The following is a 27451-nucleotide window of genomic DNA, read 5'->3' as shown; positions in this document are numbered from 1 at the left end:
CTCTCTCTCTCCCTCTTTCTGTCTCCGTACTGCAATAGGGAGCGCCCTCCTCCCACACCAGCCTCCATATCCATAGAAAGAGATGATGACACCTGCTAGAGAGAAGGAAAGAGAATAAAGAGAAAGGATCTGGTTTATTTAGAATTTTAGAATTTTTTGCAAATGTATTACAAATAAAAAACTGAAATATCACATTTACGTAAGTATTCAGACCCTTTACTCAGTACTTTGTTGAAGCACCTTTAGCAGTGATTACAGCCTCGAGTCTTCTTGGGTATGACGCTACAAGCTTGGCACACCTGTATTTGGGGAGTTTCTCCCATTCTTCTCTGCAGATCCTCTCAAGCTCTGTCAGGTTGGATGGGGAGCGTCGCTGCACAGATATTTTCAGGTCTCTCCAGAGATGTTTGATCGGGTTCAAGTCCGGGCTCTGGCTGGGCCACATTGTCTTGTCTGTGTGCTTAGGGTCGTTGTCCTGTTGGAAGGTGAACGTTCGCTCCAGTCCGAGGTCCTGAGTGCTCTGGAGGAGGTTTTCATCAAGGATCTCTCTGTACTTTGCTCCGTTCATCATTCCCTCGATCCTGACTAGTCTCCCAGTCCCTGCCGCTGAAAAACATCCCCACAGCATGATTCTGCCACCACCATGCTTCACCGTAGGGATGGTGCCAGGCTTCCTCCAGATGTGACGCTTGGCTTTCAGGCCAAATAGTTAAATCTTGGTTTCATCAGACCAGAGAATCTTGTTTCTCATGGTCTGAGAGTCCTTTAGGTGCTTTCTGGCAAACTCCAAGCAGGATTTAATCAATTTTAGAATAAGGCTGTAACGTAACAAAATGTGGAAAAAGAGAAGTGGTCTGAATACTTACCGAATGCACTGTATATACAGTGGGGAGAACAAGTATTTGATACACTGCAGATTTAGCTGGTTTTCCTACTTACAAAGCATGTAGAGGTCTGTAATTTTTATCATAGGTACACTTCAACTGTGAGAGACGGAATCTAAAACAAAAATCCAGAAAATCACATTGCATGATTTCTAAGTAATTATATTGCATGACATAAGTATTTGATACATCAGAAAAGCAGAACTTAATATTTGGTACAGAAACCTTTGTTTGCAATTACAGAGATCATACGTTTCCCTGTAGGTCTTGACCAGGTTTGCACACACTGCAGCAGGGATTTTGGCCCACTCCTCCATACAGACCTTCTCCAGATCCTTCAGGTTTCGGGGCTGTCGCTGGGCAATACGGACTTTCAGCTCCCTCCAAAGATTTTCTATTGGGTTCAGGTCTGGAGACTGGCTAGGCCACTCCAGGACCTTGAGATGCTTCTTACGGAGCCACTCCTTAGTTGCCCTGGCTGTGTGTGTCGGGTCGTTGTCATGCTGGAAGACCCAGCCAAGACCCATCTTCAATGCTCTTACTGAGGGAAGGAGGTTGTTGGCCAAGATCTCGCGATACATGGCCCCATCCATCCTCCCCTCAATACGGTGCAGTCGTCCTGTCCCCTTTGCAGAAAAGCATCCCCAAAGAATGAGGTTTCCACCTCCATGCTTCACGGTTGGGATGGTGTTCTTGGGGTTGTACTCATCCTTCTTCTTCCTCCAAACACGGCGAGTGGAGTTTAGACCAAAAAGCTCTATTTTTGTCTCATCAGACCACATGACCTTCTACCATTCCTCCTCTGGATCATCCAGATGGTCATTGGCAAACTTCAGACGGGCCTGGACATGCACTGGCTTGAGCAGGGGGACCTTGCGTGCGCTGCAGGATTTTAATCCATGATGGCGTAGTGTGTTACTAATGGTTTTCTTTGAGACTGTGGTCCCAGCTCTCTTCAGGTCATTGACCAGGTCCTGCCGTGTAGTTCTGGGCTGATCCCTCACCTTCCTCATGATCATTGATTCCCCACAAGGTGAGATCTTGCATGGAGCCCCAGACCGAGGGTGATTGACCGTCATCTTGAACTTCTTCCATTTTCTAATAATTGCGCCAACAGTTGTTGCCTTCTCACCAAGCTGCTTGCCTATTGTCCTGTAGCCCATCCCAGCCTTGTGCAGGTCTAAAATTGTATCCCTGATGTCCTTACACAGCTCTCTGGTCTTGGCCATTGTGGAGAGATTGGAGTCTGTTTGATTGAGTGTGTGGACAGGTGTCTTTCATACAGGTAACGATTTCAAACAGGTGCAGTTAATACAGGTAATGAGTGGAGAACAGGAGGGCTTCTTAAAGAAAAACTAACAGGTCTGTGAGAGCCGGAATTTCTTACTGGTTGGTAGGTGATCAAATACTTATGTCATGCAATAAAATGCAAATTAATTACTTAAATCATACAATGTGATTTTCTGGATTTTTGTTTTAGATTCCGTCTCTCACAGTTGAAGTGTACCTATGATAAAAAATGACAGACCTCTACATGCTTTGTAAGTAGGAAAACCTGTAAAATCGGCAGTGTATCAAATACTTATTCTCCCCACTGTAGATACGGGTCAGGTGTATAACATCTAGCACACAGCCATGCAATCTCCATAGACAAACACTGGCAGTAGAATGGCCTTACTGAAGAGCTCAGTGGCTTTCAACATGGCACCTTCATAGGATGCCACCTTTCCAACAAGTCAGTTCGTCAAATTTCAGCCCTGCTATAGTCAACTGTAAGTGCTGTTATTGTGAAGTGGAAACGTCTTGGAGCAACAACGGCTCAGCTGCGAAGTGGCAGGCCACACAAGCTCACAGAACGGGACCACGGAGTGCTGAAGCGTGTAAAAATCGTCTGCCCTCGGTTGCAACACTCACTACCGTGTTCCAAACTGCCTCTGGAAGCAACGTCAGCACAATAACTGTTCGTTGGGAGCTTCATGAAATGGGTTTCCATGGCCGATCAGCCGCACACAAGCCTAAGATCACCATGCACAATGCCAAGCGTAGGCTGGAGTGGTGTAAAGCTCGCCGCCATTGGACTCTGGAGCAGTGTAAACACGTTCTCTGGAGTGATGAATCACGCTTCACCATCTGGCAGTCTGACAGACAAATCTAGGTTTGGCGGATACCAGGTGAACGCTACCTGCCAGAATGCATGGTGCCAACTGTAAAGTTTGGTGGAGGAGGAATAATGGATAACATTTGACATTTTAGTCGTTTATCAGACGCTCTTATCCAGAGCCACTTACAGTTAGTGAGTGCATACATTTTCATACTGGCCCCCCGTGGGAAACGAACCCACAACCCTGGTGTTGCAAGCACCACGCTCTACCAACTGCGCTACAGGGGACTATATAGCACAGACTGTAGACCTTATATTAGGCATTTTGACTGTTGTATCAGGGAATTCCACTCTGTATGTAGGCTTGTTACAGCCATTCAGCCATTCAGCCATTCTGTCATTCTGCCATTCTGCCATTCTGCCATTCTGATTCCTGTAGTTCAGTGCTATAGGGTTTTTCAGCCATTCCTGAACAGACTATTATTGATTTTGTCTTTACATTTACTATTATTATTATTATTATTATTCACCCATTAGACTATTTTTGTCTTTACATTTACTAAATAATATATGTGTGACATTTGTTTTGGTTTAGAATGGACCATTATCATGTACCTGTCTTGAAACAGGGGCAGCAGAAAAAATACATGTCATCTATGCACTTAAATAGCGAATGGAGGACGCTTTTCCCCGTGGTTCATTTTCATGCCAGCCAGGTAGGCTATACTCCTGTTGTAAAGAGAAGCAATGTGCTTAGTATTAGGAAAGTTGAGAAATAAATATAGTAGGCCTAGCCTATAGAAAGCTGATGGGATCCTCCTCTTTTTATCACACAATTGCATAGCCTATAGAAGCAAAAGCTAAATGCTCACTAACAGGGATGTCATTTGAGAGAAATAAGCTTTTTGTGCGTATGGAAACTTTCAGCTCATGAAACATGGGACCAACACTTTACATGTAGCGTTTATATTTTTGTTCAGTATAAATAAATGTGAGTTTGGATGACAACATTATGATGTTTGTTTCCAACATTAGGGCTGTTTTCCTAAAGAAGTTCAATCCACTTTGTGTTTTGTTTCCTTGCCACTATACTAAGTATCGCGGTACTGGTCCCGGCTCTAACACGCACGTAAACACACTTACCCGTGAGGGTCTCATTGCACGATACTGGTATAGTCCCGGCTCTAACACGCACGTAAACACACTTACCCGTGAGGGTCTCATTGCAGTGTAGATGGCAGTGTAGGGGACAGATTGGCTCTTCATAATGCTCATCACCTGTCCAATCACCTCATCTAACACACACAGACACACCAAGTTAGTCTTCAGCGATCTGCACCATACTGTTATAAGGAATGCAGGGGATGTTTGTCCCAGCAGAGCCACCGTACAGTAGAACTATATCCCAGTATAGAACATTCCAATACTCACCATTCCCACTGAGAACCTCCTTAGCGGACATCAGATCGGCCCTGTTAGAAACCACACCCACAATCAGATAGACCACACCCACATTCAGACAGACCCCACCCACAATCAGATAGACCACACCCACATTCAAATAACCACACCAACAGGCAGATAGACTACACCCACAATTCAACAATCCACACCCACGTAAAGACAAACCACCCTCACAACCATATACACCATACCCACATTCAGACAGACCACACCCATATTCAGATAAAGCAGTGTTTCCCCTTTATTCATTTAGCAGCGGTGGGCCGCCTCCGCTAAATCATGGCCGCTACTCCAGTCAGGGAGAATCTCAAATTCCAAAAATGTCATGGCATGGGGCTCCCATTGATTTAGTCACTCAGATAGCATAAGAACAAGGTATATCTCATGGCAAAATGTGTAGAATTGCAGAAAAATTAACTTTAACCCTTTACACTAGTGGGATAACTATTGTTTTGATGTTCATTTGACATTTACTGTTTCACAGCATTTGTTGATAACGAAATCTGAAAATACTCAGGATACATTCAGTAACATGATAACATTAGAATATTCCTGGAAACTGTTGGGTAGGTGCTTCATTAGACAACAACTAAAGACAAGGGTTGGAGGGGCCACACCTCTCCAAAGGTTGGAGGGGCCACACCTCTCCCAAAGGGTTGGAGGGGCCACACCTCTCCCAAGTCTGCACAGTTCCTAAGTAATTTCAATGCACTTTTATGACCCAACAGTCTTTAACTGAAAGTGTTGTTGTTGCTCTCCTAACTGGGCCGTCGAGGAACTCGAGAACACTTGTAGTTGTTCTGTTTGGAACACATCCCTGCATCCCGCCATCACACAGTTACCGTTGCTGTTGACGCAATCCAAAAACGGTCCATTATAAATTGCAATCTGGGTCAGGTGATCAGTAGAAAGCTTGTTCTATTGCCAACAAGCCTAGCTGAGTTATAAAATACGATCATACAGTGTTCGGCTTTCACAGGGCAATTCAGAGAAACAGTCATTTTGGTAGAAAGGAGTCGGCAAGAAAAGGAGCTGATCGTGACCTGGAGGACTGGTGCTACAGAGACCTGGTCAGACCTGGAGGACTGGTGCCACAGAGACCTGGTCAGACCTGGAGGAGTGGTGCCACAGAGACCTGGTCAGACCTGGAGGAGTGGTGCCACAGAGACCTAGTCAGACCTGGAGGAGTGGTGCCACAGAGACCTGGTCAGACCTGGAGGAGTGGTGCCACAGAGACCTGGTCAGACCTGGAGGACTGGTGCCACAGAGACCTGGTCAGACCTGGAGGAGTGGTGCCACAGAGACCTGGTCAGACCTGGAGGAGTGGTGCCACAGAGACCTGGTCAGACCTGGAGGAGTGGTGCCACAGAGACCTGGTCAGACCTGGAGGAGTGGTGCTACAGAGCATCATTCACATCGAGACACGACAACGCCTCTTTCCCCCCTCAGGAGGCTGAATAGAGCACCATTGAGAGCATCTTGACTGGCTGCATCACCGCTTGGTATGGGCGGCAGGTAGCCTAGCGGTTAAGAGCGTGCTGCATCACCGCTTGGTATGGGCGGCAGGTAGCCTAGCGGTTAAGAGCGTGCTGCATCACCGCTTGGTATGGGCGGCAGGTAGCCTAGCGGTTAAGAGCGTGCTGCATCACCGCCTGGTATGGGCGGCAGGTAGCCTAGCGGTTAAGAGCGTGCTGCATCACCGCCTGGTATGGGCGGCAGGTAGCCTAGCGGTTAAGAGCGTGCTGCATCACCGCTTGGTATGGGCGGCAGGTAGCCTAGCGGTTAAGAGCGTGCTGCATCACCGCCTGGTATGGGCGGCAGGTAGCCTAGCGGTTAAGAGCGTGCTGCATCACCGCTTGGTGTGGGCGGCAGGTAGCCTAGCGGTTAAGAGCGTGCTGCATCACCGCTTGGTGTGGGCGGCAGGTAGCCTAGCGGTTAAGAGCGTGCTGCATCACCGCTTGGTGTGGGCGGCAGGTAGCCTAGCGGTTAAGAGCGTGCTGCATCACCGCCTGGTATGGGCGGCAGGTAGCCTAGCGGTTAAGAGCGTGCTGCATCACCGCTTGGTGTGGGCGGCAGGTAGCCTAGCGGTTAAGAGCGTGCTGCATCACCGCTTGGTGTGGGCGGCAGGTAGCCTAGCGGTTAAGAGCGTGCTGCATCACCGCCTGGTATGGACGGCAGGTAGCCTAGCGGTTAAGAGCGTGCTGCATCACCGCTTGGTATGGGCGGCAGGTAGCCTAGCGGTTAAGAGCGTGCTGCATCACCGCCTGGTATGGACGGCAGGTAGCCTAGCGGTTAAGAGCGTGCTGCATCACCGCCTGGTATGGGCGGCAGGTAGCCTAGCGGTTAAGAGCGTGCTGCATCACCGCCTGGTATGGACGGCAGGTAGCCTAGCGGTTAAGAGCGTGCTGCATCACCGCCTGGTATGGGCGGCAGGTAGCCTAGCGGTTAAGAGCGTGCTGCATCACCGCTTGGTGTGGGCGGCAGGTAGCCTAGCGGTTAAGAGCGTGCTGCATCACCGCTTGGTGTGGGCGGCAGGTAGCCTAGCGGTTAAGAGCGTGCTGCATCACCGCTTGGTGTGGGCGGCAGGTAGCCTAGCGGTTAAGAGCGTGCTGCATCACCGCCTGGTATGGGCGGCAGGTAGCCTAGCGGTTAAGAGCGTGCTGCATCACCGCCTGGTATGGGCGGCAGGTAGCCTAGCGGTTAAGAGCGTGCTGCATCACCGCCTGGTATGGACGGCAGGTAGCCTAGCGGTTAAGAGCGTGCTGCATCACCGCCTGGTATGGGCGGCAGGTAGCCTAGCGGTTAAGAGCGTGCTGCATCACCGCTTGGTGTGGGCGGCAGGTAGCCTAGCGGTTAAGAGCGTGCTGCATCACCGCTTGGTGTGGGCGGCAGGTAGCCTAGCGGTTAAGAGCGTGCTGCATCACCGCTTGGTGTGGGCGGCAGGTAGCCTAGCGGTTAAGAGCGTGCTGCATCACCGCCTGGTATGGGCGGCAGGTAGCCTAGCGGTTAAGAGCGTGCTGCATCACCGCTTGGTGTGGGCGGCAGGTAGCCTAGCGGTTAAGAGCGTGCTGCATCACCGCCTGGTATGGGCGGCAGGTAGCCTAGCGGTTAAGAGCGTGCTGCATCACCGCTTGGTGTGGGCGGCAGGTAGCCTAGCGGTTAAGAGCGTGCTGCATCACCGCTTGGTATGGGCGGCAGGTAGCCTAGCGGTTAAGAGCGTGCTGCATCACCGCCTGGTATGAGCGGCAGGTAGCCTAGCGGTTAAGAGCGTGCTGCATCACCGCCTGGTATGGGCGGCAGGTAGCCTAGCGGTTAAGAGCGTGCTGCATCACCGCCTGGTATGAGCGGCAGGTAGCCTAGCGGTTAAGAGCGTGCTGCATCACCGCCTGGTATGGGCGGCAGGTAGCCTAGCGGTTAAGAGCGTGCTGCATCACCGCCTGGTATGGGCGGCAGGTAGCCTAGCGGTTAAGAGCGTGCTGCATCACCGCTTGGTATGGGCGGCAGGTAGCCTAGCGGTTAAGAGCGTGCTGCATCACCGCCTGGTATGGACGGCAGGTAGCCTAGCGGTTAAGAGCGTGCTGCATCACCGCCTGGTATGGGCGGCAGGTAGCCTAGCGGTTAAGAGCGTGCTGCATCACCGCTTGGTATGGGCGGCAGGTAGCCTAGCGGTTAAGAGCGTGCTGCATCACCGCCTGGTATGGACGGCAGGTAGCCTAGCGGTTAAGAGCGTGCTGCATCACCGCCTGGTATGGGCGGCAGGTAGCCTAGCGGTTAAGAGCGTGCTGCATCACCGCCTGGTATGGGCGGCAGGTAGCCTAGCGGTTAAGAGCGTGCTGCATCACCGCTTGGTATGGGCGGCAGGTAGCCTAGCGGTTAAGAGCGTGCTGCATCACCGCCTGGTATGGGCGGCAGGTAGCCTAGCGGTTAAGAGCGTGCTGCATCACCGCCTGGTATGGGCGGCAGGTAGCCTAGCGGTTAAGAGCGTGCTGCATCACCGCCTGGTATGGGCGGCAGGTAGCCTAGCGGTTAAGAGCGTTGGGCCAGTAACTGAAAATCTGCTGTTCTACCCTTGAGAAAGGCAGTTAACCCCCAACAACAACAGTTCTGTTCCCCGGGCGCCAAAGATGTGGATTAAGGCACCTCTCTGATTGAGAGCGGTTGGGTTAAATGTGGAAGACACATTTCAGTTGAATGCATTCAGTTGTGCAACTGACTAGGTATCCCCTTTCCAGCAGTTATATGCATGACAGTTACCGGTTGACAAAATGTTATGACCGCCAGCCACACACACACACACACACACACACACACACACACACACACACACACACACACACACACACACACACACACACACACACACAGACAGAGATGACGCAATCTCTATTGCACTCCACACTGCACTCTCCCACTTGGACAAAAGGAACACCTACATGACAATGCTGTTCATCACTAAGCTAAGGACCCTGGGACTAAACAACTCCTTCTGCAACTGGATCCTGGACTTCCTGACGGGCCGCCCCCAGGTGGTAAGGGTAGGTAACAACACATCTGCCACACTGATCCTCAACACGGGGGCCCCTCAGGGGTGAGTGCTCAGTCCCCTCCTGTACTCCCTGTTCACCCATGACTGTATGTCCGCGCACGACCCCAACACCATCATTAAGTTTGCCGACGACACGACGGTGGTAGGCCTGATCACCGACCACTATGAGACAGCCTATAGGGAGGAGGTCAGAGACCTGGCCATGTGGTGCCAGGACAAACAACCTCTCCCTCAACGTGATCAAGACAAAGGATTTAATCGTGAACTATAGGAAACGGAGGGCTGAGCACGCCCCCATTCTCATCGACGGGGCTGTAGTGGAGCAGGTTGAGAGCTTCAAGTTCCTTGGTGTCCACATCACCAATGAACTATCATGGTCCAAACACACCAAGACAGTCGTGAAGAGGGCACGACAAAGCCTATTCCCCCTCAGGAGACTGAAAAAGATTTGGCATGGGCCCTCAGATCCTCAAAAAGTTATACAGCTAAATCATTGTGAGCATCTTGACTGGCTGCTTGGTATGGCAATTGCTTGGCATCCGACCGCAAGGCACTACAGAGGGTAGTGCGTACGGCCCAGTACATCACTGGGGCCAAGCTTCCTGCCATCCAGGACCTCTCTACCAGGCGGTGTCAGAGGAAGGCCCTAACAATTGTCAGACTCCAGTCACCCTAGTCATAGACTATTCTCTCTGCTACCGTGCGGTACCGATGCACCACGTCTGGAACCAACAGGAACCTGAACAGTTTCTAACCTCAAGCCATAAGACTGCTAAATAGTTAGTTAAATAGTTAACCAATAGCTATGATGACTATCTGCATTGACCCTTTTTGCAGTAACTATTTTGACTCATCACATACGCTGCTACGACTGTCTATTATCTATCCTGTTGTCTAGTCACTTTACCCCTACCTACAGTATACTGCTGCTACTGTCTATTATCTATCCTGTTGTCTAGTCACTTTACCCCTACCTACAGTATACTGCTGCTACTGTCTATTATCTATCCTGTTGCCTAGTCCCTTTACCCCTACCTACAGTATACTGCTGCTACTGTCTATTATCTATCCTGTTGTCTAGTCACTTTACCCCTACCTACAGTATACTGCTGCTACTGTCTATTATCTATCCTGTTGTCTAGTCACTTTACCCCTACCTACAGTATACTGCTGCTACTGTCTATTATCTATCCTGTTGTCTAGTCCCTTTACCCCTACCTACAGTATACTGCTGCTACTGTCTATTATCTATCCTGTTGTCTAGTCACTTTACCCCTACCTACAGTATACTGCTGCTACTGTCTATTATCTATCCTGTTGCCTAGTCACTTTACCCCTACCTACAGTATACTGCTGCTACTGTCTATTATCTATCCTGTTGTCTAGTCACTTTACCCCTACCTACAGTATACTGCTGCTACTGTCTATTATCTATCCTGTTGTCTAGTCCCTTTACCCCTACCTACAGTATACTGCTGCTACTGTCTATTATCTATCCTGTTGTCTAGTCACTTTACCCCTACCTACAGTATACTGCTGCTACTGTCTATTATCTATCCTGTTGTCTAGTCCCTTTACCCCTACCTACAGTATACTGCTGCTACTGTCTATTATCTATCCTGTTGTCTAGTCACTTTACCCCTACCTACAGTATACTGCTGCTACTGTCTATTATCTATCCTGTTGTCTAGTCACTTTACCCCTACCTACAGTATACTGCTGCTACTGTCTATTATCTATCCTGTTGTCTAGTCACTTTACCCCTACCTACAGTATACTGCTGCTACTGTCTATTATCTATCCTGTTGTCTAGTCACTTTACCCCTACCTACAGTATACTGCTGCTACTGTCTATTATCTATCCTGTTGCCTAGTCCCTTTACCCCTACCTACAGTATACTGCTGCTACTGTCTATTATCTATCCTGTTGTCTAGTCCCTTTACCCCTACCTACAGTATACTGCTGCTACTGTCTATTATCTATCCTGTTGCCTAGTCACTTTACCCCTACCTACAGTATACTGCTGCTACTGTCTATTATCTATCCTGTTGTCTAGTCACTTTACCCCTACCTACAGTATACTGCTGCTACTGTCTATTATCTATCCTGTTGTCTAGTCCCTTTACCCCTACCTACAGTATACTGCTGCTACTGTCTATTATCTATCCTGTTGTCTAGTCACTTTACCCCTACCTACAGTATACTGCTGCTACTGTCTATTATCTATCCTGTTGTCTAGTCCCTTTACCCCTACCTACAGTATACTGCTGCTACTGTCTATTATCTATCCTGTTGTCTAGTCACTTTACCCCTACCTACAGTATACTGCTGCTACTGTCTATTATCTATCCTGTTGTCTAGTCCCTTTACCCCTACCTACAGTATACTGCTGCTACTGTCTATTATCTATCCTGTTGCCTAGTCACTTTACCCCTACCTACAGTATACTGCTGCTACTGTCTATTATCTATCCTGTTGCCTAGTCACTTTACCCCTACCTACAGTATACTGCTGCTACTGTCTATTATCTATCCTGTTGTCTAGTCACTTTACCCCTACCTACAGTATACTGCTGCTACTGTCTATTATCTATCCTGTTGTCTAGTCCCTTTACCCCTACCTACAGTATACTGCTGCTACTGTCTATTATCTATCCTGTTGTCTAGTCACTTTACCCCTACCTACAGTATACTGCTGCTACTGTCTATTATCTATCCTGTTGTCTAGTCACTTTACCCCTACCTACAGTATACTGCTGCTACTGTCTATTATCTATCCTGTTGCCTAGTCACTTTACCTCTACCTACAGTATACTGCTGCTACTGTCTATTATCTATCCTGTTGTCTAGTCACTTTACCCCTACCTACAGTATACTGCTGCTACTGTCTATTATCTATCCTGTTGTCTAGTCACTTTACCCCTACCTACAGTATACTGCTGCTACTGTCTATTATCTATCCTGTTGTCTAGTCACTTTAACCCCTACCTACAGTATACTGCTGCTACTGTCTATTATCTATCCTGTTGTCTAGTCCCTTTACCCCTACCTACAGTATACTGCTGCTACTGTCTATTATCTATCCTGTTGCCTAGTCCCTTTACCCCTACCTACAGTATACTGCTGCTACTGTCTATTATCTATCCTGTTGTCTAGTCACTTTACCCCTACCTACAGTATACTGCTGCTACTGTCTATTATCTATCCTGTTGTCTAGTCCCTTTACCCCTACCTACAGTATACTGCTGCTACTGTCTATTATCTATCCTGTTGCCTAGTCACTTTACCCCTACCTACAGTATACTGCTGCTACTGTCTATTATCTATCCTGTTGCCTAGTCACTTTACCCCTACCTACAGTATACTGCTGCTACTGTCTATTATCTATCCTGTTGTCTAGTCACTTTACCCCTACCTACAGTATACTGCTGCTACTGTCTATTATCTATCCTGTTGTCTAGTCACTTTACCCCTACCTACAGTATACTGCTGCTACTGTCTATTATCTATCCTGTTGCCTAGTCACTTTACCCCTACCTACAGTATACTGCTGCTACTGTCTATTATCTATCCTGTTGCCTAGTCCCTTTACCCCTACCTACAGTATACTGCTGCTACTGTCTATTATCTATCCTGTTGTCTAGTCCCTTTACCCCTACCTACAGTATACTGCTGCTACTGTCTATTATCTATCCTGTTGTCTAGTCCCTTTACCCCTACCTACAGTATACTGCTGCTACTGTCTATTATCTATCCTGTTGTCTAGTCCCTTTACCCCTACCTACAGTATACTGCTGCTACTGTCTATTATCTATCCTGTTGTCTAGTCCCTTTACCCCTACCTACAGTATACTGCTGCTACTGTCTATTATCTATCCTGTTGCCTAGTCCCTTTACCCCTACCTACAGTATACTGCTGCTACTGTCTATTATCTATCCTGTTGTCTAGTCACTTTACCTCTACCTACAGTATACTGCTGCTACTGTCTATTATCTATCCTGTTGTCTAGTCACTTTAACCCTACCTACAGTATACTGCTGCTACTGTCTATTATCTATCCTGTTGTCTAGTCACTTTAACCCTACCTATACAGTGCATTCGGAATGTATTCAGACCCCTTGACTTTGTCCACATTTTGTTACGTTACAGCCTTATTCTAAAATGGATTAAAAAATATATATAATCCTCAGCAATCTACACACAATACCCCATAACGACAAAGCGAAAACAGGTTTTTAGAAATGTTTACTAATTTATTAAAAATGTAAAACAGAAATACCTTATTTACATAAGTATTCAGACCCTTTGCTATGAGACTCTAAATTGAGCTCAGGTGCATCCTGTTTCCATTGATCATCCTTGAGATGTTGCTACAACTTGATTGGAGTCCACCTGTGGTTGATTGGACATGATTTGGAAAGGCACACACCTGTCTATATAAGGTCCCACAGTTGACAGTGCATGTCAGAGCAAAAACCAAGCCATGAGGTCGAAGGAATTGTCTGTAAAGCGCCGAGACAGGATTGTGTCAAGGCACAGATGTGGGGAAGGGTACCAAAAAATGTCTGCAGCATTGAAGGTCCCCAAGAACACAGTGACCTTCTTAAATGGAAGAAGTTTGGAACCACCAAGACTCTTCCTAGAGCTGGCCGCCCGGCCAAACTGAGCAATCGGGGGAGAAGGGCCTTGGTCAGGGAGGTGACCAAGAACCCGATGGTCACTCTGAAAGAGTTCTAGAGTTCCTCTGTGGAGATGGGAGAACCTTCCAGAAGGACAACCATCTCTGCAGCACTCCACCAATCAGGCCTTTATGGTAGAGTGGCCAGATGGAAGCCACTCCTCAGTAAAAGGCACATGACAGCCCGCTTGGAGTTTCCCAAAAGGCACCTAAAGACTCTCAGACCATGAGAAATAAGATTCTCTGGTCTGATGAAACCAAGATCGAACTCTTTGGCCTGAATGCCAAGCGTCACGTCTGGAGGAAACCTGGCACCATCCCTACAGTGAAGCATGGTGGTGGCAGAATCATGCTGTGGGGATGTTTTTCAGTGGCAGGGACTGGGAGACTAGTCAGGATCGAGGGAAAGATGAACGGAGCAAAGTACAGAGAGATCCTTGATGAAAACCTCCTCCAGAGCACTCAGAACCTCGGACTGGAGCGAAGGTTCACCTTCCAACAGGACAACAACCCTAAGCACACAGACAAGACAACGCAGGAGTGGCTTCGGGACAAGTCTCAGAATGTCCTTGAGTGGCCCAGCCAGAGCCCGGACTTGAACCCGATCGAACATCTCTGGAGAGACCTGAAAATAGCTGTGCAGCAACACTCCCCATCCAACCTGACAGAGCTTGAGAGGATCTGCAGAGAAGAATGGGAGAAACTCCCCAAATACAGGTGTGCCAAGCTTGTAGCGTCATACCCAAGAATGCTAGAGGCTGTAATCGCTGCCAAAGGTTCTTCAACAAATTACTGAGTAAAGGATCTGAATACTTATGTAAATGTTATATTTCCGTTTTTAATTTTTAATAAATTAGCAAAACATTTCAAAAAAACTGTTTTTGCTTTGTCATGATGGGGTATTGTGTGTAGATTGATGTGAAGAAAAAAAACAATTTAATCAATTTTAGAATAAGGCTGTAACGTAACAAAATGTGGAAAAAGTCAAGGGGTCTGAATACTTTCCGAATGCACTGTATGTACATATCTACCTCAATTACACAGTACCCCGTGTAAATAGCCAAGATCCAAAATGCTAATTTCAGGCAGTGCTGATAGGGATATTTAAGACCAACCAAAAACTGGTTTTAGGATTAACGCAGTTGGTAATGGCATTCATTTTGACAGTGGAAACTCAGCCTATCCAACCATGAGGCACACTGCCCATATGCACATGGAACAAGAGTAGCCTAATGTGCCTTTGGTGACTTCTATTTAGAAACATAAAAAAACTAATGTTTTTTACCATTACGTTTTATTTTATTAAAAATCAAGCATAGCCTCCCCTCCTCTCAATTAAGTATTTTTTTGTCTGCCCAATGCAAACGTGAAGTTGTCAAGACTGTCGATAAAGGGTTTGGCTCCTGAGACCGCTTGGAAATAAATCTTGAATCACTAAATCTTAATTAAAATATCAAGTTTGAAAGGAGTAAAACAGTGAGCTGACATTCCCTTTTTATCTAAGCAGGTCCACATTATTTTAGACATGTAGGTCCCGTTTAGGACTTGCATAAAACCCCCTCCATGATGTTTGCTACGTTTCCACGGCCATCATGAAACAGGAGATGAGTACCTTGTTGAATTCCAGTAAAACTCCTATTTAGAAGTGTAAAAATAACTTGTTTTCCGTTTCATATGTTCAAAACCCAAGCCCTCCCTCAGGTCTACTATAATGAAGGCTGGTTCAACAACAACCCAAGCCCTCCCTCAGGTCTACTATAATGAAGGCTGGTTCAACAACAACCCAAGCCCTCCCTCAGGTCTACTATAATGAAGGCTGGTTCAACAACAACCCAAGCCCTCCCTCAGGTCTACTATAATGAAGGCTGGTTCATCAACAACCCAAGCCCTCCCTCAGGTCTACTATAATGAAGGCTGGTTCAACAACAACCCAAGCCCTCCCTCAGGTCTACTATAATGAAGGCTGGTTCAACAACAACCCAAGCCCTCCCTCAGGTCTACTATAATGAAGGCTGGTTCAACAACAACCCAAGCCCTCCCTCAGGTCTACTATAATGAAGGCTGGTTCAACAACAACCCAAGCCCTCCCTCAGGTCTACTATAATGAAGGCTGGTTCAACAACAACCCAAGCCCTCCCTCAGGTCTACTATAATGAAGGCTGGTTCAACAACCCAAGCCCTCCCTCAGGTCTACTATAATGAAGGCTGGTTCAACAACAAGCCCTCCCTCAGGTCTACTATAATGAAGGCTGGTTCAACAACCCAAGCCCTCCCTCAGGTCTACTATAATGAAGGCTGGTTCAACAACAACCCAAGCCCTCCCTCAGGTCTACTATAATGAAGGCTGGTTCAACAACAACCCAAGGCCTCCCTCAGGTCTACTATAATGAAGGCTGGTTCAACAACAACCCAAGCCCTCCCTCAGGTCTACTATAATGAAGGCTGGTTCAACAACCCAAGCCCTCCCTCAGGTCTACTATAATGAAGGCTGGTTCAACAACCCAAGCCCTCCCTCAGGTCTACTATAATGAAGGCTGGTTCAACAACAAGCCCTCCCTCAGGTCTACTATAATGAAGGCTGGTTCAACAACAACCCAAGCCCTCCCTCAGGTCTACTATAATGAAGGCTGGTTCAACAACAACCCAAGCCCTCCCTCAGGTCTACTATAATGAAGGCTGGTTCAACAACAAGCCCTCCCTCAGGTCTACTATAATGAAGGCTGGTTCAACAACAACCCAAGCCCTCCCTCAGGTCTACTATAATGAAGGCTGGTTCAACAGCAACCCAAGCCCTCCCTCAGGTCTACTATAATGAAGGCTGGTTCAACAACAAGCCCTCCCTCAGGTCTACTATAATGAAGGCTGGTTCAACAACAAGCCCTCCCTCAGGTCTACTATAATGAAGGCTGGTTCAACAACAACCCAAGCCCTCCCTCAGGTCTACTATAATGAAGGCTGGTTCATCAACAACCCAAGCCCTCCCTCAGGTCTACTATAATGAAGGCTGGTTCAACAACAAGCCCTCCCTCAGGTCTACTATAATGAAGGCTGGTTCAACAACAAGCCCTCCCTCAGGTCTACTATAATGAAGGCTGGTTCAACAACAAGCCCTCCCTCAGGTCTACTATAATGAAGGCTGGTTCAACAACAAGCCCTCCCTCAGGTCTACTATAATGAAGGCTGGTTCAACAACAACCCAAGCCCTCCCTCAGGTCTACTATAATGAAGGCTGGTTCAACAACCCAAGCCCTCCCTCAGGTCTACTATAATGAAGGCTGGTTCAACAACAAGCCCTCCCTCAGGTCTACTATAATGAAGGCTGGTTCAACAACAAGCCCTCCCTCAGGTCTACTATAATGAAGGCTGGTTCAACAACAACCCAAGCCCTCCCTCAGGTCTACTATAATGAAGGCTGGTTCAACAACAACCCAAGCCCTCCTTCAGGTCTACTATAATGAAGGCTGGTTCAACAACAACCCAAGCCCTCCCTCAGGTCTACTATAATGAAGGCTGGTTCAACAACAAGCCCTCCCTCAGGTCTACTATAATGAAGGCTGGTTCAACAACAAGCCCTCCCTCAGGTCTACTATAATGAAGGCTGGTTCAACAACAACCCAAGCCCTCCCTCAGGTCTACTATAATGAAGGCTGGTTCAACAACAAGCCCTCCCTCAGGTCTACTATAATGAAGGCTGGTTCAACAACAAGCCCTCCCTCAGATCTACTATAATGAAGGCTGGTTCAACAACAACCCAAGACCTCCCTCAGGTCTACTATAATGAAGGCTGGTTCAACAACCCAAGCCCTCCCTCAGGTCTACTATAATGAAGGCTGGTTCAACAACAACCCAAGCCCTCCCTCAGGTCTACTATAATGAAGGCTGGTTCAACAACAACCCAAGCCCTCCCTCAGGTCTACTATAATGAAGGCTGGTTCAACAACCCAAGCCCTCCCTCAGGTCTACTATAATGAAGGCTGGTTCAACAACAACCCAAGCCCTCCCTCAGGTCTACTATAATGAAGGCTGGTTCAACAACAAGCCCTCCCTCAGGTCTACTATAATGAAGGCTGGTTCAACAACAAGCCCTCCCTCAGGTCTACTATAATGAAGGCTGGTTCAACAACAACCCAAGCCCTCCCTCGGGTCTACTATAATGAAGGCTGGTTCAACAACAAGCCCTCCCTCAGGTCTACTATAATGAAGGCTGGTTCAACAACAAGCCCTCCCTCAGGTCTACTATAATGAAGGCTGGTTCAACAACAAGCCCTCCCTCAGGTCTACTATAATGAAGGCTGGTTCAACAACAACCCTCCCTCAGGTCTACTATAATGAAGGCTGGTTCAACAACAAGCCCTCCCTCAGGTCTACTATAATGAAGGCTGGTTCAACAACAACCCAAGCCCTCCCTCAGGTCTACTATAATGAAGGCTGGTTCAACAACAACCCAAGCCCTCCCTCAGGTCTACTATAATGAAGGCTGGTTCATCAACAACCCAAGCCCTCCCTCAGGTCTACTATAATGAAGGCTGGTTCAACAACCCAAGCCCTCCCTCAGGTCTACTATAATGAAGGCTGGTTCAACAACCCAAGCCCTCCCTCAGGTCTACTATAATGAAGGCTGGTTCAACAACCCAAGCCCTCCCTCAGGTCTACTATAATGAAGGCTGGTTCAACAACAAGCCCTCCCTCAGGTCTACTATAATGAAGGCTGGTTCAACAACAAGCCCTCCCTCAGGTCTACTATAATGAAGGCTGGTTCAACAACAACCCAAGCCCTCCCTCAGGTCTACTATAATGAAGGCTGGTTCAACAACAACCCAAGCCCTCCCTCAGGTCTACTATAATGAAGGCTGGTTCAACAACAAGCCCTCCCTCAGGTCTACTATAATGAAGGCTGGTTCAACAACAAGCCCTCCCTCAGATCTACTATAATGAAGGCTGGTTCAACAACCCAAGCCCTCCCTCAGGTCTACTATAATGAAGGCTGGTTCAACAATAACCCAAGCCCTCCCTCAGGTCTACTATAATGAAGGCTGGTTCAACAACCCAAGCCCTCCCTCAGGTCTACTATAATGAAGGCTGGTTCAACAACCCAAGCCCTCCCTCAGGTCTACTATAATGAAGGCTGGTTCAACAGCAACCCAAGCCCTCCCTCAGGTCTACTATAATGAAGGCTGGTTCAACAACAAGCCCTCCCTCAGGTCTACTATAATGAAGGCTGGTTCAACAACAAGCCCTCCCTCAGGTCTACTATAATGAAGGCTGGTTCAACAACCCAAGCCCTCCCTCAGGTCTACTATAATGAAGGATGGTTCAACAACAAGCCCTCCCTCAGGTCTACTATAATGAAGGCTGGTTCAACAACAAGCCCTCCCTCAGGTCTACTATAATGAAGGCTGGTTCAACAACAACCCAAGCCCTCCCTCAGGTCTACTATAATGAAGGCTGGTTCAACACTTGTAACGCCAAGGTAGTGGGGTCGAACCCCGGGACCACCCATATACAAAAAAATAAAAAATAATGTATGCACGCATGACTGTAAGTCACTTTGGATAAAAGCGTCTGCTAAATGGCATATTATATTATTATATTATAACAAGCCCTCCCTCAGGTCTACTATAATGAAGGCTGGTTCAACAACAAGCCCTCCCTCAGGTCTACTATAATGAAGGCTGGTTCAACAACAAGCCCTCCCTCAGGTCTACTATAATGAAGGCTGGTTCAACAACAAGCCCTCCCTCAGGTCTACTATAATGAAGGCTGGTTCAACAACAAGCCCTCCCTCAGGTCTACTATAATGAAGGCTGGTTCAACAACAACCCAAGCCCTCCCTCAGGTCTACTATAATGAAGGCTGGTTCAACAACAACCCAAGCCCTCCCTCAGGTCTACTATAATGAAGGCTGGTTCAACAACAAGCCCTCCCTCAGGTCTACTATAATGAAGGCTGGTTCAACAACAAGCCCTCCCTCAGATCTACTATAATGAAGGCTGGTTCAACAACCCAAGCCCTCCCTCAGGTCTACTATAATGAAGGCTGGTTCAACAATAACCCAAGCCCTCCCTCAGGTCTACTATAATGAAGGCTGGTTCAACAACCCAAGCCCTCCCTCAGGTCTACTATAATGAAGGCTGGTTCAACAACCCAAGCCCTCCCTCAGGTCTACTATAATGAAGGCTGGTTCAACAGCAACCCAAGCCCTCCCTCAGGTCTACTATAATGAAGGCTGGTTCAACAACAAGCCCTCCCTCAGGTCTACTATAATGAAGGCTGGTTCAACAACAAGCCCTCCCTCAGGTCTACTATAATGAAGGCTGGTTCAACAACCCAAGCCCTCCCTCAGGTCTACTATAATGAAGGATGGTTCAACAACAAGCCCTCCCTCAGGTCTACTATAATGAAGGCTGGTTCAACAACAAGCCCTCCCTCAGGTCTACTATAATGAAGGCTGGTTCAACAACAACCCAAGCCCTCCCTCAGGTCTACTATAATGAAGGCTGGTTCAACACTTGTAACGCCAAGGTAGTGGGGTCGAACCCCGGGACCACCCATATACAAAAAAATAAAAAATAATGTATGCACGCATGACTGTAAGTCACTTTGGATAAAAGCGTCTGCTAAATGGCATATTATATTATTATATTATAACAAGCCCTCCCTCAGGTCTACTATAATGAAGGCTGGTTCAACAACAAGCCCTCCCTCAGGTCTACTATAATGAAGGCTGGTTCAACAACAAGCCCTCCCTCAGGTCTACTATAATGAAGGCTGGTTCAACAACCCAAGCCCTCCCTCAGGTCTACTATAATGAAGGCTGGTTCAACAACAAGCCCTCCCTCAGGTCTACTATAATGAAGGCTGGTTCAACAACAACCCAAGCCCTCCCTCAGGTCTACTATAATGAAGGCTGGTTCAACAACAACCCAAGCCCTCCTTCAGGTCTACTATAATGAAGGCTGGTTCAACAACAACCCAAGCCCTCCCTCAGGTCTACTATAATGAAGGCTGGTTCAACAACAACCCAAGCCCTCCATCAGGTCTACTATAATGAAGGCTGGTTCAACAACAAGCCCTCCCTCAGGTCTACTATAATGAAGGCTGGTTCAACAACAACCCAAGCCCTCCCTCAGGTCTACTATAATGAAGGCTGGTTCAACAACAAGCCCTCCCTCAGGTCTACTATAATGAAGGCTGGTTCAACAACAAGCCCTCCCTCAGGTCTACTATAATGAAGGCTGGTTCAACAACCCAAGCCCTCCCTCAGGTCTACTATAATGAAGGCTGGTTCAACAACAAGCCCTCCCTCAGGTCTACTATAATGAAGGCTGGTTCAACAACAACCCAAGCCCTCCCTCAGGTCTACTATAATGAAGGCTGGTTCAACAACAACCCAAGCCCTCCTTCAGGTCTACTATAATGAAGGCTGGTTCAACAACAACCCAAGCCCTCCCTCAGGTCTACTATAATGAAGGCTGGTTCAACAACAAGCCCTCCCTCAGGTCTACTATAATGAAGGCTGGTTCAACAACCCAAGCCCTCCCTCAGGTCTACTATAATGAAGGCTGGTTCAACAACAAGCCCTCCCTCAGGTCTACTATAATGAAGGCTGGTTCAACAACAACCCAAGCCCTCCCTCAGGTCTACTATAATGAAGGCTGGTTCAACAACAAGCCCTCCCTCAGGTCTACTATAATGAAGGCTGGTTCAACAACCCAAGCCCTCCCTCAGGTCTACTATAATGAAGGCTGGTTCAACAACAACCCAAGCCCTCCCTCAGGTCTACTATAATGAAGGCTGGTTCAACAACCCAAGCCCTCCCTCAGGTCTACTATAATGAAGGCTGGTTCAACAACAAGCCCTCCCTCAGGTCTACTATAATGAAGGCTGGTTCAACAACAACCCAAGCCCTCCCTCAGGTCTACTATAATGAAGGCTGGTTCAACAACAACCCAAGCCCTCCCTCAGGTCTACTATAATGAAGGCTGGTTCAACAACAACCCAAGCCCTCCCTCAGGTCTACTATAATGAAGGCTGGTTCAACAACAACCCAAGCCCTCCCTCAGGTCTACTATAATGAAGGCTGGTTCAACAACAACCCAAGCCCTCCCTCAGGTCTACTATAATGAAGGCTGGTTCAACAACAACCCAAGCCCTCCTTCAGGTCTACTATAATGAAGGCTGGTTCAACAACAACCCAAGCCCTCCCTCAGGTCTACTATAATGAAGGCTGGTTCAACAACAAGCCCTCCCTCAGGTCTACTATAATGAAGGCTGGTTCAACAACAACCCAAGCCCTCCCTCAGGTCTACTATAATGAAGGCTGGTTCAACAACAACCCAAGCCCTCCCTCAGGTCTACTATAATGAAGGCTGGTTCAACAACAAGCCCTCCCTCAGGTCTACTATAATGAAGGCTGGTTCAACAACAAGCCCTCCCTCAGATCTACTATAATGAAGGCTGGTTCAACAACCCAAGCCCTCCCTCAGGTCTACTATAATGAAGGCTGGTTCAACAATAACCCAAGCCCTCCCTCAGGTCTACTATAATGAAGGCTGGTTCAACAACCCAAGCCCTCCCTCAGGTCTACTATAATGAAGGCTGGTTCAACAACCCAAGCCCTCCCTCAGGTCTACTATAATGAAGGCTGGTTCAACAGCAACCCAAGCCCTCCCTCAGGTCTACTATAATGAAGGCTGGTTCAACAACAAGCCCTCCCTCAGGTCTACTATAATGAAGGCTGGTTCAACAACAAGCCCTCCCTCAGGTCTACTATAATGAAGGCTGGTTCAACAACCCAAGCCCTCCCTCAGGTCTACTATAATGAAGGATGGTTCAACAACAAGCCCTCCCTCAGGTCTACTATAATGAAGGCTGGTTCAACAACAAGCCCTCCCTCAGGTCTACTATAATGAAGGCTGGTTCAACAACAACCCAAGCCCTCCCTCAGGTCTACTATAATGAAGGCTGGTTCAACACTTGTAACGCCAAGGTAGTGGGGTCGAACCCCGGGACCACCCATATACAAAAAAATAAAAAATAATGTATGCACGCATGACTGTAAGTCACTTTGGATAAAAGCGTCTGCTAAATGGCATATTATATTATTATATTATAACAAGCCCTCCCTCAGGTCTACTATAATGAAGGCTGGTTCAACAACAAGCCCTCCCTCAGGTCTACTATAATGAAGGCTGGTTCAACAACAAGCCCTCCCTCAGGTCTACTATAATGAAGGCTGGTTCAACAACCCAAGCCCTCCCTCAGGTCTACTATAATGAAGGCTGGTTCAACAACAAGCCCTCCCTCAGGTCTACTATAATGAAGGCTGGTTCAACAACAACCCAAGCCCTCCCTCAGGTCTACTATAATGAAGGCTGGTTCAACAACAACCCAAGCCCTCCTTCAGGTCTACTATAATGAAGGCTGGTTCAACAACAACCCAAGCCCTCCCTCAGGTCTACTATAATGAAGGCTGGTTCAACAACAACCCAAGCCCTCCATCAGGTCTACTATAATGAAGGCTGGTTCAACAACAAGCCCTCCCTCAGGTCTACTATAATGAAGGCTGGTTCAACAACAACCCAAGCCCTCCCTCAGGTCTACTATAATGAAGGCTGGTTCAACAACAAGCCCTCCCTCAGGTCTACTATAATGAAGGCTGGTTCAACAACAAGCCCTCCCTCAGGTCTACTATAATGAAGGCTGGTTCAACAACCCAAGCCCTCCCTCAGGTCTACTATAATGAAGGCTGGTTCAACAACAAGCCCTCCCTCAGGTCTACTATAATGAAGGCTGGTTCAACAACAACCCAAGCCCTCCCTCAGGTCTACTATAATGAAGGCTGGTTCAACAACAACCCAAGCCCTCCTTCAGGTCTACTATAATGAAGGCTGGTTCAACAACAACCCAAGCCCTCCCTCAGGTCTACTATAATGAAGGCTGGTTCAACAACCCAAGCCCTCCCTCAGGTCTACTATAATGAAGGCTGGTTCAACAACAAGCCCTCCCTCAGGTCTACTATAATGAAGGCTGGTTCAACAACAACCCAAGCCCTCCCTCAGGTCTACTATAATGAAGGCTGGTTCAACAACAACCCAAGCCCTCCCTCAGGTCTACTATAATGAAGGCTGGTTCAACAACAACCCAAGCCCTCCCTCAGGTCTACTATAATGAAGGCTGGTTCAACAACAACCCAAGCCCTCCCTCAGGTCTACTATAATGAAGGCTGGTTCAACAACAACCCAAGCCCTCCCTCAGGTCTACTATAATGAAGGCTGGTTCAACAACAACCCAAGCCCTCCTTCAGGTCTACTATAATGAAGGCTGGTTCAACAACAACCCAAGCCCTCCCTCAGGTCTACTATAATGAAGGCTGATTCAACAACAAGCCCTCCCTCAGGTCTACTATAATGAAGGCTGGTTCAACAACAAGCCCTCCCTCAGGTCTACTATAATGAAGGCTGGTTCAACAACAACCCAAGCCCTCCCTCAGGTCTACTATAATGAAGGCTGGTTCAACAACAACCCAAGCCCTCCCTCAGGTCTACTATAATGAAGGCTGGTTCAACAACAACCCAAGCCCTCCCTCAGGTCTCCTATAATGAAGGCTGATTCATCAACAACCCAAGCCCTCCCTCAGGTCTACTATAATGAAGGCTGGTTCAACAACAAGCCCTCCCTCAGGTCTACTATAATGAAGGCTGGTTCAACAACAAGCCCTCCCTCAGGTCTACTATAATGAAGGCTGGTTCAACAACCCAAGCCCTCCCTCAGGTCTACTATAATGAAGGCTGGTTCAACAACAACCCAAGCCCTCCCTCAGGTCTACTATAATGAAGGCTGGTTCAACAACAACCCAAGCCCTCCCTCAGGTCTACTATAATGAAGGCTGGTTCAACAACAAGCCCTCCCTCAGGTCTACTATAATGAAGGCTGGTTCAACAACAACCCAAGCCCTCCCTCAGGTCTACTATAATGAAGGCTGGTTCAACAACAAGCCCTCCCTCAGGTCTACTATAATGAAGGCTGGTTCAACAACAACCCAAGCCCTCCATCAGGTCTACTATAATGAAGGCTGGTTCAACAACAAGCCCTCCCTCAGGTCTACTATAATGAAGGCTGGTTCAACAACAAGCCCTCCCTCAGGTCTACTATAATGAAGGCTGGTTCAACAGCAACCCAAGCCCTCCCTCAGGTCTACTATAATGAAGGCTGGTTCAACAACCCAAGCCCTCCCTCAGGTCTACTATAATGACGGCTGGTTCAACAACAACCCAAGCCCTCCCTCAGGTCTACTATAATGAAGGCTGGTTCAACAACAACCCAAGCCCTCCCTCAGGTCTACTATAATGAAGGCTGGTTCAACAACAACCCAAGCCCTCCCTCAGGTCTACTATAATGAAGGCTGGTTCAACAACAACCCAAGCCCTCCCTCAGGTCTACTATAATGAAGGCTGGTTCAACAACAACCCAAGCCCTCCCTCAGGTCTACTATAATGAAGGCTGGTTCAACAACAAGCCCTCCCTCAGGTCTACTATAATGAAGGCTGGTTCAACAACAACCCAAGCCCTCCCTCAGGTCTACTATAATGAAGGCTGGTTCAACAACCCAAGCCCTCCCTCAGGTCTACTATAATGAAGGCTGGTTCAACAACAAGCCCTCCCTCAGGTCTACTATAATGAAGGCTGGTTCAACAACAAGCCCTCCCTCAGGTCTACTATAATGAAGGCTGGTTCAACAACAACCCAAGCCCTCCCTCAGGTCTACTATAATGAAGGCTGGTTCAACAACAACCCAAGCCCTCCCTCAGGTCTACTATAATGAAGGCTGGTTCAACAACAAGCCCTCCCTCAGGTCTACTATAATGAAGGCTGGTTCAACAACAACCCAAGCCCTCCCTCAGGTCTGCTGTATCTGTTGTATCTGATGTATTTGTGGCCAAAGAATACATTGGAGAAGAAAACACTTCAAAAACCACACCTCAAACTTTTAAAAAGCTACTTCCTCATTGAGTATAATGTAATACTCCTCAGGAGGACGAGCTGCCCAATCAGCGGTCTAGAGGAGGATGAACTGGCCAATCAGCGGTCTAGAGGAGGATGAGCTGCCCAATCAGCGGTCTAGAGGAGGATGAGCTGGCCAATCAGCAGTCTAGAGGAGGATGAACTGGCCAATCAGCAGTCTAGAGGAGGATGAGCTGGCCAATCAGCAGTCTAGAGGAGGATGAGCTGGCCAATCAGCAGTCTAGAGGAGGATGAGCTGGCCAATCAGCAGTCTACTCAAATTAATATTTTTAATGACCAGCATACACCATTCTGTTGTTGGGGCACGCCCACATCATTCCAACACAGAAAAGCTGCTTTTTAACAGACGTAATAAATGTTTTTTAGGGATAACTAGGAAAACGATTTCACTCATATTGTAAGTAATTACAGGTCATATTTCATTCAAATCTGAAAACACTGGGCAATTACTTTAAAACAACAAAATCCTGTCTCTGCGGCCAAGAGGAGGGCCTTTAAAAAAAACTGTGCCATTGGCCACGCCCATTACCCCCACCACCCCACGCTAACTTTGCCACCACTGCTGAATTAAATGCTAGGGGAAACACTTTAAACCATATAAAACTGACCTGTGAGATAAACAGAATCAGAACTGTGTGTGTGTGTGTGTGTGTGTGTGTGTGTGTGTGTGTGTGTGTGTGTGTGTGTATACCCGGTGCTGTAGGGTAGTCTGAAGACTAGCAGGGCGGGTGTAGAAGCATTGAGTCGTAGCTGGCTGAGCATCTCTGGGTCCATGTAGAGAGGAGAGGTGTCTAATTGGTCCTGGAGTTGACCAATCACAGCATTGGTTGCTGGCCAGGCCACGGTAGGCAGGACCAATGGGGAGGGGCTGGAGCGCAGCGCCCCCTCTAGGTTAGGGAAAGCACTGTCTTGCTTGTTGCCAAACGCCCCTCCGTACATGGTGAAGTCCTCAATACTCATCTAGAAGAGAGAGAGAGTAAAATACATAACTAATATACGGGCTACAAAGGTAGGTGTGTGTAGGTGTGTGTAGGTGTGTGGGTGTTGGTGTGGTGTGTAGGTGTGTGTGTGGTGTGTGGGTGTGTGTAGGTGTGTGGGTGTGTGGTTTGTAGATGTGTGTGTGTGTGTAGGTGTGTGTGTGGTGTGTAGGTGGTGTGTAGGTGTGTGTGGTGTGTAGGTTTGTTGGTGTGTGTGGTGTGTAGGTGTGTGTTTGGTGTGTAGATGTGTGTAGGTGTGTGGGTGTGTGGTTTGTAGATGTGTGTGTGTGTGTGTGTGTGTGTGGTGTGTGTATAGGTGTGTGTGTGCGTGGTGTGTAGGTGTTGGTGTGTGTGTGTGTGTGTGTGTGTGTGTGTGTGTGTGTGTGTGTGTGTGTGTGTGTGTGTGTGTGTGTGTGTGTGTGTGTGTGTGTGTGTGTGTGTGTGTGTGGTGTGTGGTGTGTATAACCTTGTCCTGCAGGAAGAGCAGTACGTTGCGCGGGGCGGACCCCAGGGCGGTCTCCAGGTATGAGCTCAGCTGAGTGATGCCCACTACGTGACCAGCAGCAGGAACCGCCTGAGACAGCAGACCAGACCTGGCAACGTTCAGGAGGGATGAAACGTTACCAAACAGAGTGCAACAGCAGGAACAGCCTGAGACAGCAGACCAGACCTGGCAACGTTCAGGAGGGATGAAACGTTACCAAACAGAGTGAAACAGCAGGAACCGCCTGAGACAGCAGACCAGACCTGGCAACGTTCAGGAGGGATGAAACGTT

The 27451-nt window shown here is 47.9% G+C and overlaps 1 pseudogene across 1 annotated transcript in view; it reads right to left on the bottom strand.

Annotated features, from left to right (window-relative positions):
• The window catches only part of LOC311115463 (V-type proton ATPase subunit S1-like), a 48663-nt pseudogene that overhangs the window by 2994 nt on the left and 18218 nt on the right, over window positions 1-27451 (bottom strand). Inside the window, exons 2-6 of the transcript in view lie at window positions 27142-27268; window positions 26390-26658; window positions 4417-4457; window positions 4195-4280; window positions 17-92 (exon numbers count right to left, since the gene is read on the bottom strand). The product of the transcript in view is annotated as a V-type proton ATPase subunit S1-like (transcript). The remainder of the gene's footprint in view (window positions 1-16; window positions 93-4194; window positions 4281-4416; window positions 4458-26389; window positions 26659-27141; window positions 27269-27451) is intronic.

The sequence above is a fragment of the Coregonus lavaretus genome (assembly GCF_964263955.1).
Source record: "Coregonus lavaretus genome assembly, contig: HAP1_SCAFFOLD_712, whole genome shotgun sequence".
Lineage (NCBI taxonomy): Eukaryota > Metazoa > Chordata > Actinopteri > Salmoniformes > Salmonidae > Coregonus > Coregonus lavaretus.
The sequence above is the reverse complement of the archived record's forward strand: the minus strand, read 5'-3'. Positions and strand labels throughout refer to the sequence as shown.